At 43.0% G+C, this 12,406-nt stretch overlaps 1 protein-coding gene across 3 annotated transcripts in view; it reads left to right on the top strand.

Moving 5' to 3' along the window:
- The window catches only part of znf385b (zinc finger protein 385B), a 211,487-nt gene continuing 199,081 nt past the window's right edge, over positions 1–12,406 (top strand). For 2 of the 3 annotated variants that reach the window (XM_053626272.1, XM_053626270.1), the window contains exon 1: positions 15–101. The gene's annotated coding sequence lies outside the window, so the exon portion shown is untranslated. Of the gene's footprint in view, positions 3,048–12,406 lie in introns of all 3 variants that reach the window. The other variant, XM_053626271.1, reaches the window with a different exon arrangement.

Below are 12,406 nucleotides of genomic sequence, written 5' to 3'. Positions count from 1 at the left end.
ACACATCGCTGAGAAAAGCTTCCGCGTGCCGTCGGTTCGACCTGCTGCAGGAACACAACGCTGAACTTTACTACTGGAAAATCAGCACCTATTCCTACAAGGTCAGTAGATGTTCTAACTTTATTATTATTATTATTATTTAAATATGTTTTTGAGTTTTATTCCCGGTTTTAGTAGTTTTATTGTGGCATGTCCAATAATGCACGCGCTGATGGATGAGCTGTTTGGCGCGCGAGTTGTAAAAGGTGCACAGGATGATGCACAGGTATACTGTGTGGATATTTATGATCAAAACAAGTTTAACAAAAACAAACAATAAACAAAATCCTCTGCCCCTCGTGCACCTGCGGTTGTACTAATAATACAGGCAGCTCAGTGTTTTAATATTAGAGTCTCATCTCTTAAAAAAGGTGTCTCACCTGTGCTGGGTTTGGTTTCCGGGAAGCGCGTGCGCTGGGAATTCACGGTTCTTCCCTCATCATTGCATCCTCTTACAGACTAAAAGGCACCCCATATCATTCAGAGTGCACATGCACGGTGTAATGCACATGATGGAAGGGCATGGAGTGTCATTCTGCAGGAGTGTAGCTGTACATTCACAGAGGAACTGCACTTAAACGTGGAGTTTTCGGCTGAACCAGGATTACACAAAGTTTCTGGAGAAGGAGGTCGTTTCAGGAGGAGCGCATGATCAGAGCTGGGTTTTCTTCTTCTTCCAGGAGAAAGTAGCTCATGCATGCTCGATAAGGTCTCTAGAAGTCCCCATATTACACCCTAGATTAATCTGCGTATTTATTCAATTGCATAGGAACGTGTTGGAACATGAAGATTTTCTGCAAACACTCAGAATAGAAATGAGTTATACCAAAGTACAAGGTATTAGATCATGGGATCTGGTTTATAAAAAGAAGTCGTCTTTGGTCATGGCACCGCAAAATATAATCTCTAGGACGCAGACTGATCGAGGCAGTGGTAGTGAGGTATCTGGAAATAGGTATGAAGGGGAGTCTGTTAATGTAATTTTATTACTGTAAATATTGCCAATGAATGATTTTCAGATGAAGAACAGAAACATGCTGGTGGGACAAACAGTGGTGATGAGTGATTAATCACTGGTCACCATTCTTTCTATTGACCAGTCATTGGGAACAGTGGGGTCGGTGATCAGTCGTTGGGTACAATGAGGGTCGGTGATCAGTCGTGGGGAACAATGGGGTCGGTGATCAGTCATTGGGAACAATGGGGTCGGTGATCAGTCATTGGGAACAATGGGGTCGGTGATCAGTCATTGGGAACAATTGGGTCGGTGATCAGTCGTGGGGAACAGTGAGGGTCGGTGATCAGTCGTGGGGAACAGTGAGGGTCAGTGATCAGTCATTAGGAACAGTGGGGTCGGTGATCAGTCATTGGGAACAATGAGGTCGGTGATCAGTCGTGGGGAACAATGGGGTCGGTGATCAGTCGGGAACAGTGAGGGTCGGTGATCAGTCGTGGGGAACAGTGAGGGTCGGTGATCAGTCGTGGGGAACAGTGAGGGTCGGTGATCAGTCGTGGGGAACAATGGGGTCGGTGATCAGTCGTGGGGAACAGTGAGGGTCGGTGATCAGTCGTTGGGAACAATGGGGTCGGTGATTAATTTTTGAGAACAATAGTGACCTATGATCAGTCATTAGGAACAATGGAAATTGGTAGTTAGCCAGGGGGTACAATGCTGCTCAATGATTAGTCACTGGAAACAATGGTTACCAGTGATTAATTGTTGAGAACAATGGTCTCAACAATGATCAGTCATTGAAAACAGTAGTGATCAGTGATTATTCAATACCAAAGAATGGTGATCAGAGAGTAATTGTTTGGCAGGGTGTACCCCGCCTTGTGCCCCATGCTCCCTGGGATAGGCTCCAGGTTTCCCGTGACCCTGTAGGATAAGCGGTATAGAAAAATGGATGGATGGATGGATGGATTAGTTGTTGGGAACAGTGGTGATCGGTGATTGATCCATGGAAACGTTGACTCGCACGAATTCTAGTGACAGTCACTAAGCTGCAAACCGTGAGCATGATGACGAGACCCCAAATGTCATAGCCTAAATCAAAATCCCTCCGAAAGCTTGAGCAAGTGAACCAGATATTAAAATGAAAATGTGTTTGTCTATATAAAGGTTATAAAGGTTGCATTTGCACACTGACACATTGAGGCTACCGCTGCTCCACTTACCTTTTCCCACAAGGAGAAGTAAAATACCACGCTTTATTGAACTGGATTTTTATATGGTAGTGGAATCGAGTGTTATGGGACATCAGTGAATAAAGGGACACATAAATTCGATACACGCTGAATGGCCAAGCCCATGGTATCCCATTTGGAAACAACATGCTTCATAAATCTTTTTTATCTTTGTTTTCTTAAATGGTGTGCAATTGTTTGGGTGTTTTTCTCTCGCTTGGTGATGTTTTTATATTTTCCAGTTGTTTTACTGGATTGGGCAACAACAACATGGAGAAAATTGAGTGAGTCTGAGAAAGGCGCGTGTGTGTGTGTGTGAGGTTGGATATCTTTCACAGCACTTTTGTTTGGAATTTGATTCCTCTTTAAAGAACCACTTGTAGAGTCAGCACTTGTGTTATTGTCTAGTCAGTGTAGAGGAAAAACTGGAACATCAATCAGCATTTCATATTAAACTTAAAAAGTACTGAAATTTCGGAAAACACGTTTAAATGCAGAGGATTGACAAATACACAAATTATAGCTTTATGACTGCATGCTGGTGCATCACAAGTGTAACTTGTTTTTTTTTTTTATTGGTTTTTGTGTGAATGCCTCTTTGTTTCTTTTTTTTTTATTTTAGAAAAATTGTAATAGCTGGACTTCAGATATATTTAGCCAGCAATGTATCTTTTATTCAACTAAACATGCTTCCTCAGAGTCACTGACCTTCACAATGACCTTGACTCTCCTCCTCATCGACGCGGCGTTTAACGCACTCCTTGCTGCCTGCCGCTGATGTGAAAACACACTCCCGACGTTTCAGTTCTGAAACCTCAGAGGTGAGCTCAACATTTCCTACATGGCTGACAGAGGTCTGAAACCAGCTTGTTTATTATGCAGAAGGAAGAACAGGGTAATTTTATTATTTGCGTCCTTATGCGATACATCAAAGCAGAACTCGGAGGCTCTTCGCTCTCTCCGGGAAATCCATTCGCGCAGCAGTGTCTCTCGCTCCTTGAGTCAAGGTCTGAAATGAATTTTCTTTCCCCAGTGTGGGAGCCAAATGAGTGATTTTCCACCTGCCACTTCCGAAAGTCGTGTGGAAAATGGTGGAATTACGAACAGACCCATATTATGTTTCAAATGCAAAATAATTCGTCATTTTTTCTTTTCTTTTCTTTCTGTAAGACGTGTCAGGAATGACTTTAGTCGTGCAGTTGTTTTGCGTTTGACCTTCGATCCTATTCATGCGTAAAATGGGTACTATAATACAATTCTTCAAGGTGTTTTTCCAAATACTACCTTCCCCTGGGAAACTATCGGAATGGCAAGGCCGTTGAAGATATCGACAGCTCTCTGATCTTCATCTTGGTTTATCCGCTTTAACCACAAATGCAGTCTTTCCAGGTGAAACTGAAGGTTAAAACCAAGAGTAAATGAAATCACATGAAAATGAAATCACATGAAAATGAATCACATGTAAATGAATCACATGAAAATGAATCACATGTAAATGAATCATATGAAAATTAATAAATAAATTAAAACATAAAACCAAGAGTAGATATTCAGAGCGTACTTATTGTTTAAATAATCAATCGAACAGGACACACCTGGGTAACGAGAAACACCTGTCGGTCATGCGTTCCAATATTTTTGCTCGCCTACAAATTGGGTGGTCGGATACCAAATGTGCTATGTTTTTATGTTTAACACGTCTACATATAAATAGCAGGAAATAAAAGCAGAACTCTCGTCTCGTACGCACCTTTTGATCTCACTGAGATGTCTCGGCCTCGTTGTTCTATTAGAAGTATCTTCGAGATCTTGGTAGCATTGCCACCTCTGGGGTTCGATCCTGAGCTCGCGTTAATGTCTACACATGTGCTTCCTGGTTCTCTGGATTCCTGTCAGAGGTGTATTCGTCGTAAGCGCGTTGGCGACTCTCAATCGCATGTAGATGTTAGTGAATGTTGCGTGTGAAAGGTTGCACGGTGCCATGTGATAGACAGGCGTCCCATCCAAGGTGTAGTCCCAGGATGGGCTCCGGATCCCCCGCCACCCTGACCAGGATGTAAAGTGCTTACTGAAGATGAACGAATGAACCATGCACTGAATCATTTGACTTTGGACCCATGATGCCAATATGACCAAACACACTGTCCTTGGGTGGGGAAGTGAGTGAAAGTAAACACCCCCAACACTCACCAAGTCTCAAAAGTAATTCTTGGGGCTCGGCGAATGAAGGAGAGTCATAGAACGTGGTTCTTGAACAAAATGACTCCTCTGAATGACTCGCACTCTGAATGAAACCGGGGTGAACAAATGATTCAGCAGTAGTCTACCATGAAACGTTACACAGCAAAGCGAGTTAAAAAATCTTGTGCATCCTTGTGCGACGTTTAATATATATCTTAATGTATAACTTAAAAATGAAACGCCGTATCGTTTTCGCTTTTATCCCTCGTTACCTCTTTAACTTCATTCACTAAGGGAATTTTGCATTTTTATTCTCTCCACACCCATTTTTTGATCCAAAGCATCGTACAACTGAGGCAGACTCCAAAGGCTAAGTAGTTGATGATTAAGAGTGTTACTTGGGTTGTGTTGGGATTTCAGTCTTACAGTCTTCAGGTCAGTGCACAAGTCCTTAACCCTCTGAGCCACTGAGATCCAGACCTCCACCTTCTATTTGGAGAACATAATGGCAGAGAATTGTTGGAGAATCTAGTGAAAATTTAGTCAGTTGCTTTATAGATCCCTCAGACAGCCTGACTATCTGGGGCCGGCTGTGGTTCAGGTGGTAGAGCGGGTTTTCCACTAATCGCAGGGTTGGCGGTTCAATTCTCCGCCCACACGCTCCACATGCCGAAGTGTCCACGGGCGAGACGCTGAACCCTAAGTTGCTCTCAATGGCAGGCTAGCACCTTGGTGAGTGTGTGTGAATGGGTGAAATGAGAAACAGTGTGAAGTGCTTCGTAGAGCCGCTAAGGTTGAAGTGTAATATAACTGGAGACCATTTACTGTTTTAACTGAAATATATTTCTTTGAAATGTATTGCTTTTAAGCGACATAAGTAATTAAGAGAGAAATGTTTTATTGCTACACCACCATGCTTTTAAATTCATGAATCTGGTTGGTCAGAAGGTGTTGGTTATTAGTTTCGACCGCAAGGCAAATCCCAGGATTATATTAAAGAGCTTGTTTTAATACGTTACCGTTTCTATAGTAGTGGCTCATTCGCAGAGGCTTGCATGGCAGACGGTCTACAAAAAACGGAACTGTTGATCTTAACGTAATTGTTGATGTTGACGTAAGGTTTTCTGTGAGGAGATGTTTGTTTAGCACTAATGGAAGGAGTCTCCAGTGTCAGTGGTTTCTCAGTAACAAGACAAGCTGTTGTTTATTTTTTTTCTTATTAATGAACTTATTTTAGATGGGGGGGGGGGCTGTTTATAGGTGTTACGATATACGTGATAATAGGAAATTGTTTTGTTCGTCATTTCATAAAATTTCAGTTTTAACTATGAACTGATAAAACTTCTAGCGTTTGCTAGAAATTTTTGAGGTATGAGCGGAATGATAAATCAAGGAAAATAATCATCTTCTGGGCGGTTGCAGTAACTGTTCTTTGTGTTGGGAAAACTGATTATTTTCCTTTCTTCAAGCGCAACTTGAAGAGTTTTATTCCTCTTATACAACAACAATTTGCATATAACGATTTTTTTTAATGCGTTTTTATTTTTTTCTGTACGTATTTGTAAATACAGTGGCCTCCACTAATATTGGCAATTCCAGGGGTTTAACAAAAATATTGCATTGAATTTTAGGAATTACAGCCATTTTTTTTTTTTTTTAGAGTCCCCCCCCCCACCTTTTCACTGGCTCAAAAGTAATTGGACAATCAACTGCTAAGCAGTCTCATGGTCAGGTGTGACCTGTTTCCTTGTTATTTCATGATAAATTACGGAGATAAAAGGTTTGGAGTTGATTCTAAGCATTGAATTTGCATTTGGTAGCTATAACCCTCGATACGCTGCCCGTAAGCGAGGCGTCGACGCAAGTGAAGGAGGCCGAAAAAGAAATGGGTGTAATTCCTAAACGGTTAACGCAGTATTTTTGTTACGCCCCTTGAATTAAAGATGAAAGTTTTCCATTTCCATCACATCTTGATTGCTTCATTTCAAATCCGTTGTAATGGTTTACGGAGGCGAAATTACATATGGACCTATGGACTCGACTGTATGTCGTCCTTTTTAACGTTTTCTTTTCGTTCATAATTATTTAAGTTTAATGTACCCGTTTCCACTGATGGTCTTCTTGCTGAGTGTGCTGTCCTGTAAGAATTACGACGTAATACTCAATAGCAGGTATCTTTAAGCTAGTGAACAGACCATGACGGCACAAAGTTGAACCGTTAGAACTGATATATTTGCGTCAGCTGCTTAGTGAGACTTATTTTTTTTTATCTTGAACGTGCTCACACAAACGTACAATTTAAAAAAAAAAAAAATTATTGTTGAACTATAGGGGGAATTTCTTAACGGTCGTGAAGTTTTGGATGACTCCGCGGTAGTCCGAACGCCCAACCCCATTTTGTGTGTTTTTAATGAACATCCTTCACTCATCATCAAAGCGTTTCACATTCCTACACCTCGGGATGATCGATCGCCTGAAACGTGTCGTTTATTATTTCTCTCATGACAACAGACGTCTCGGATTTCTCCAGCGTGCCGTCTGTGGTTTTGTATCAGCCGTACGACAGAGCCAGGATCCGCTAATGCCTGTTAATCAGAGATTTACGAGCTGCATCGCTGATTAATTCTGTTCCGTGGGAGGCCGCTGGTGTGCGATGGTGCCACAGAGGTGTATCGGGTGTCCGGTGTGTAAATAAGCTGATGGAGGGTTTGGCTGCAGCTCTACGGATTTTTGGCAAGGCAACCCGGGCCAAGTCATTTTCATACGCTGCCTGATTTATACGACGCCGGTCAAACACAGTGCCGGGTTTTATCGGACGCACTAAAGCGAGCTAAACGTTGGATTTGTGGCATAGTGAGCCTTGAAATAAACCCAGCGTTGTGCTGCTCATCAACACTCAACTGCCACACCAGGCTATAAATGAATGGTCCTGTTGTAAAGCTAGCTATGAGCATCACATTGCTTTCTGGCGGCATGGTGTAAATGTTTGGATGAAAACACGAGATTTTAGGTGAATTCGAAAAACCTGCAACAGACGAAGGTCCGTGGAGGTTTGAAGAGGCGAACTAAAATGATCTCAAATTAGTGCCAGCCAAACACACACAGTCATGCCCCGTCTTCCAATACCATTTAACACGACCTTGTCGGATTCCCTTCATACCCTAAAAGTTCTGCAAGGGAAGGGAGAGTGTGTGTGGCTGACAACTGATGATTTACTTGGGGATTTGCGTGCAGTATTTCGAAAATAAAATCAAAATATTTGTTTTTCTAACTGGCTAGCAAAATTCTAGTGTAGTGATTGTTGCTTAAAAACCATTGGGAAAAACCCTCAAGAAATCCCGTTAGTGTGCTAATTACCAGTACCTATTTTCTAGCAGGTCAAAATCAATGAGCAGCTAGTTAGCATGACTGAGTAATTGCTACTTAAAATAAACTTTTATCCCTAGAACACAGAGAATGATTTTGAAAGTAGTGGATGCATAACTTTTACAGCAGTGCAGTCGAATTCACGATTCTGATTGGTCAAAAAGTGTTTAACAGCAAATTTGACACTTTATATTAACGCTTTTATTCTAATACATTATTGTTACAGTAACGGCTCATACACCTGCACAAAGTTATACACACAACGGACAATTTGGAAATGCTAATCAGCCTACAATGCATGTCTTTGGGCTGGAGGAGGAAACCGGAGACCCTGGAGGAAACCCCCGCAGCACGGGGAGAACATGCAGAATCCACATACACACAGGGTGAAAGTGGGATTCGAACCCCCAACACTGGAGGTACTCGGCTCAGTCTTTTTCAGAATCTGATCATCTGTATGTTTCTTTGAGGAGGAAGAGCGCTAATCTGAGCTTGAACACGCATGTCTGACTCTGTCCCCTCCCTCATCCTTTACTCATGGCTGCTCAAAAGACCGTCAATTTCACAGCTGTCCTATAACAGCAGGTCGTGTATTGATTTGAACTCATTCCTCAGTTTAATCTTTGCACATTCAGAACTCGGCAAACAACCTCAGAGTAGAGTAAGACACGACACGGCTTGTCAGATTCCTGCAGGGTCAAAGGTCAGAAAGTAGTACAAATTCCAGCCAGAGCAGCGTGAAAAATAAAAAATTGCACTATTATAGCCAAATACTGTGATGTCAGTTGAATTTTGAATTCATTTTATTATCCAAGTTTGCCATATAAGAATTTGCATTAAATAAAAAAAATATGCTGATGGGTAAAAAAAAAAAGCATCAGACAGAAAACAAGATTCAAGCAAAGGGTCTTTAAAGATATTTTAGTAATGGGCAAATTTTTATTTTTTTTTTGCGTTTTATTTGGCAATAGTTGGGGCATATTGTATGGGTGTGTCATTGAGTGGGACGGATGGACGTACCTCTGAATGGAGATGCATGGGTGTTTTTTTTTTTATTTATTTTTATTTGTTTTAATGAAACCGAAGTGAATGTATTTGAGTGGGACAGACAGGTTTATCTTTAGGCAAGTCATTGAGTGACACAGATGGACATGGTTTTGAGTGGCAAATATGGGTGTGTCATTGAGTGGAAAGACAGATTTGACAGAGGGATTTGATTGTGATTGTGCTGTTGATTGGAGCGTCATAGATTGGGAAAGATGGGTGTGCTTTTTGCAGGACATATGGGTGTGTCTTTCTGTGAGACAGATTTGTCTATGAGTGGGACAGATGCAGAGATGGGCATGTGTTTGAGTGGGAGAGATGGGCGTGTCTTTATGTGGGACAGAGGAAGAGATGGGTGTGTCTTTGAATGGGACAGGGGGAGAGATGGATGTGTCTTTATGTGGGACAAATGGAGAGATGGGCGTGTCTTTGTGTGGGACAGATGAAGAGATGGACATGTCTTTGAATGGGACAGGTGGAGCGATGGATGTGTCTTTATGTGGGACAGATGCAGATATGGGCGTGTCTTTATGTGGGACAGATGCAGAGATGGGCGTGTCTTTATGTGGGACAGATGCAGATATGGGCATGTCTTTATGTGGGACAGATGCAGATATGGGCGTGTCTTTATGTGGGACAGATGGAGAGATGGGTGTGTCTTTATGTGGGACAGATGCAGATATGGGCGTGTCTTTATGTGGGACAGATGCAGATATGGGCGTGTCTTTATGTGGGACAGATGCAGATATGGGCGTGTCTTTATGTGGGACAGATGCAGATATGGGCGTGTCTTTATGTGGGACAGATGCAGATATGGGCGTGTCTTTATGTGGGAGAGCTGGAGAGATGGGCGTGTCTTTATGTGGGACAGATGCAGATATGGCCGTGTCTTTATGTGGGACAGATGGAGAGATGGGCGTGTCTTTATGTGGGACAGATGCAGATATGGGCGTGTCTTTATGTGGGACAGATGGAGAGATGGGTGTGTCTTTATGTGGGACAGCTGGAGAGATGGGTGTGTCTTTATGTGGGACAGATGCAGATATGGGCATGTCTTTATGTGGGACAGATGCAGATATGGGCGTGTCTTTATGTGGGACAGATGCAGATATGGGCGTGTCTTTATGTGGGACAGATGCAGATATGGGCGTGTCTTTATGTGGGACAGATGCAGATATGGGCGTGTCTTTATGTGGGACAGATGGAGAGATGGGCGTGTCTTTATGTGGGACAGATGCAGATATGGGCGTGTCTTTATGTGGGACAGATGCAGATATGGGCGTGTCTTTATGTGGGACAGATGCAGATATGGGCGTGTCTTTATGTGGGACAGATGCAGATATGGGCGTGTCTTTATGTGGGACAGATGCAGATATGGGCGTGTCTTTATGTGGGAGAGCTGGAGAGATGGGCGTGTCTTTATGTGGGACAGATGCAGATATGGCCGTGTCTTTATGTGGGACAGATGGAGAGATGGGCGTGTCTTTATGTGGGACAGATGCAGATATGGGCGTGTCTTTATGTGGGACAGATGGAGAGATGGGTGTGTCTTTATGTGGGACAGCTGGAGAGATGGGTGTGTCTTTATGTGGGACAGATGCAGATATGGGCGTGTCTTTATGTGGGACAGATGCAGATATGGGCGTGTCTTTATGTGGGACAGATGCAGATATGGGCGTGTCTTTATGTGGGACAGATGCAGATATGGGCGTGTCTTTATGTGGGACAGATGCAGATATGGGCGTGTCTTTATGTGGGACAGATGCAGATATGGGCGTGTCTTTATGTGGGACAGATGCAGATATGGGCGTGTCTTTATGTGGGACAGATGCAGATATGGGCGTGTCTTTATGTGGGACAGATGCAGATATGGGCGTGTCTTTATGTGGGACAGATGCAGATATGGGCGTGTCTTTGTGGGAGAGCTGGAGAGATGGGCGTGTCTTTATGTGGGACAGATGCAGAAATGGGCGTGTCTTTATGTGGGACAGATGCAGAGATGGGCGTGTCTTTATGTGGGACAGATGGAGAGATGGGTGTGTCTTTATGTGGGACAGTTGGAGATATGGGCGTATCTTTATGTGGGACAGATGCAGAGATGGGCGTGTCTTTATGTGGGACAGATGAGCGTGTCTTTATGTGGGACAGATGGAGAGATGGGCGTGTCTTTATGTGGGATAGATGCAGAGATGGGCGTGTCTTTATGTGGGACAGATGGGCGTGTCTTTATGTGGGACAGATGGAGAAATGGGCGTGTCTTTGAATCGGAATAGGATGTGTGTGTTGTTGAGTGGGACAGAAAGCCTCATCACGTCTCATTTGTTTCCTGAACAGAAACCTGAGTGATGATCCAAAGTGGCCTGTTTGTCTTTGCAGTTTAGGTGCTGTGTCTCGCTGCAGAATTTCAGTAAAGGGCATTTTCTGACGTACAGTACAGTTTTCTCTCCTCCTATAAAAAGCTGCGCCGTGGTGGTGCAGGTGAGCGGTTATTGGTCTCATTCTGTCCGTGGTGATTTATAGACCTCTTGGCTGTGGGGGAAAGTGATCTATGGCTTTAGGTGGAGCTTGTGCTTGAGCAGTGCACCTGTAATGTTAATATGATTTAGTATTTTTAGAAGAGAGAATTTTATTATCCCTGGCTCGGTGTGGAAATATTGCAGTGGCGGTTCTTTTCATAGCTAAATATAAAGCGCATGTGTTTTCATAGGCGTTGATGCATGGTGATGTTACGACACACTGACAGCTCCATGTGAAAATGTGCTTAATATGGCTTTAATCTCTTTTATCTCTGAGGTTTCGTCACTTTGTTCCACCAACTTGTTCTCATTCCTTTTTTTTTTTTTTTTTTTTTGGTGAATAAAATCGGCATCGAAGTGTTTAGTCGAATTTAACAGCCTACAAATGATGGGTTGCTAAACTTTAGACAATAAGGGTTCGTAATTTATTAGCAATGTTAGCCTTGTACTGTAGCTTCAGTGCAGTGAAGACGCGAGGGATAATGTGTGTGTACGTTTCATTTTTAGCTCATCCATCACTTTAAAGTGGAGAATTTCACTTTTCTCACTGCTAAGTCAGAGCAGCAATGTGCAGAGTAGCCATTAGTTTAATCCTTCATATCCACACACACACACACAGTCGGGTACATGCACCTTCATCCTTTTGCGGACCTCCCGTATGTTTTGCCCACTGGAGGAGTGCAATGTAGGTGCTGGGGAACGGGGCAGAAATAAATTGCCTCCATGTCTCAAACGTCTCTGGAGCATAATACGCGATAACCTGAGCCGGGAAAGTAGGATATGTGGAAGGTCAGCTAGTTCGAGTAATTAGCATGAGGGAGAGAATGCTGCGAGAGAGCGAGAGAGAGAGAGAGAGCGGGAGAGAGAGAAAAGGGTAATGAATCACCCCTCCAGCACTCTTTCTGACAGTACTGGGACTCCTCTTTAGAGGGAGAGGAAAGAGAAAGGAACATGGTGACCATATAGAGCAATCTCTAAAACATCAATCTACAGTTAAACCATGTACTTTCTAAATATTTAATTTCTTCCTCCTCTTACCACACCCTCCTGAGTTCTTTGAGTTCTTAGACGTG

Source organism: Ictalurus furcatus, chromosome 6, assembly GCF_023375685.1.
Source record: "Ictalurus furcatus strain D&B chromosome 6, Billie_1.0, whole genome shotgun sequence".
In the NCBI taxonomy this organism is placed as follows: domain Eukaryota; kingdom Metazoa; phylum Chordata; class Actinopteri; order Siluriformes; family Ictaluridae; genus Ictalurus; species Ictalurus furcatus.
The sequence above is the reverse complement of the archived record's forward strand: the minus strand, read 5'-3'. Positions and strand labels throughout refer to the sequence as shown.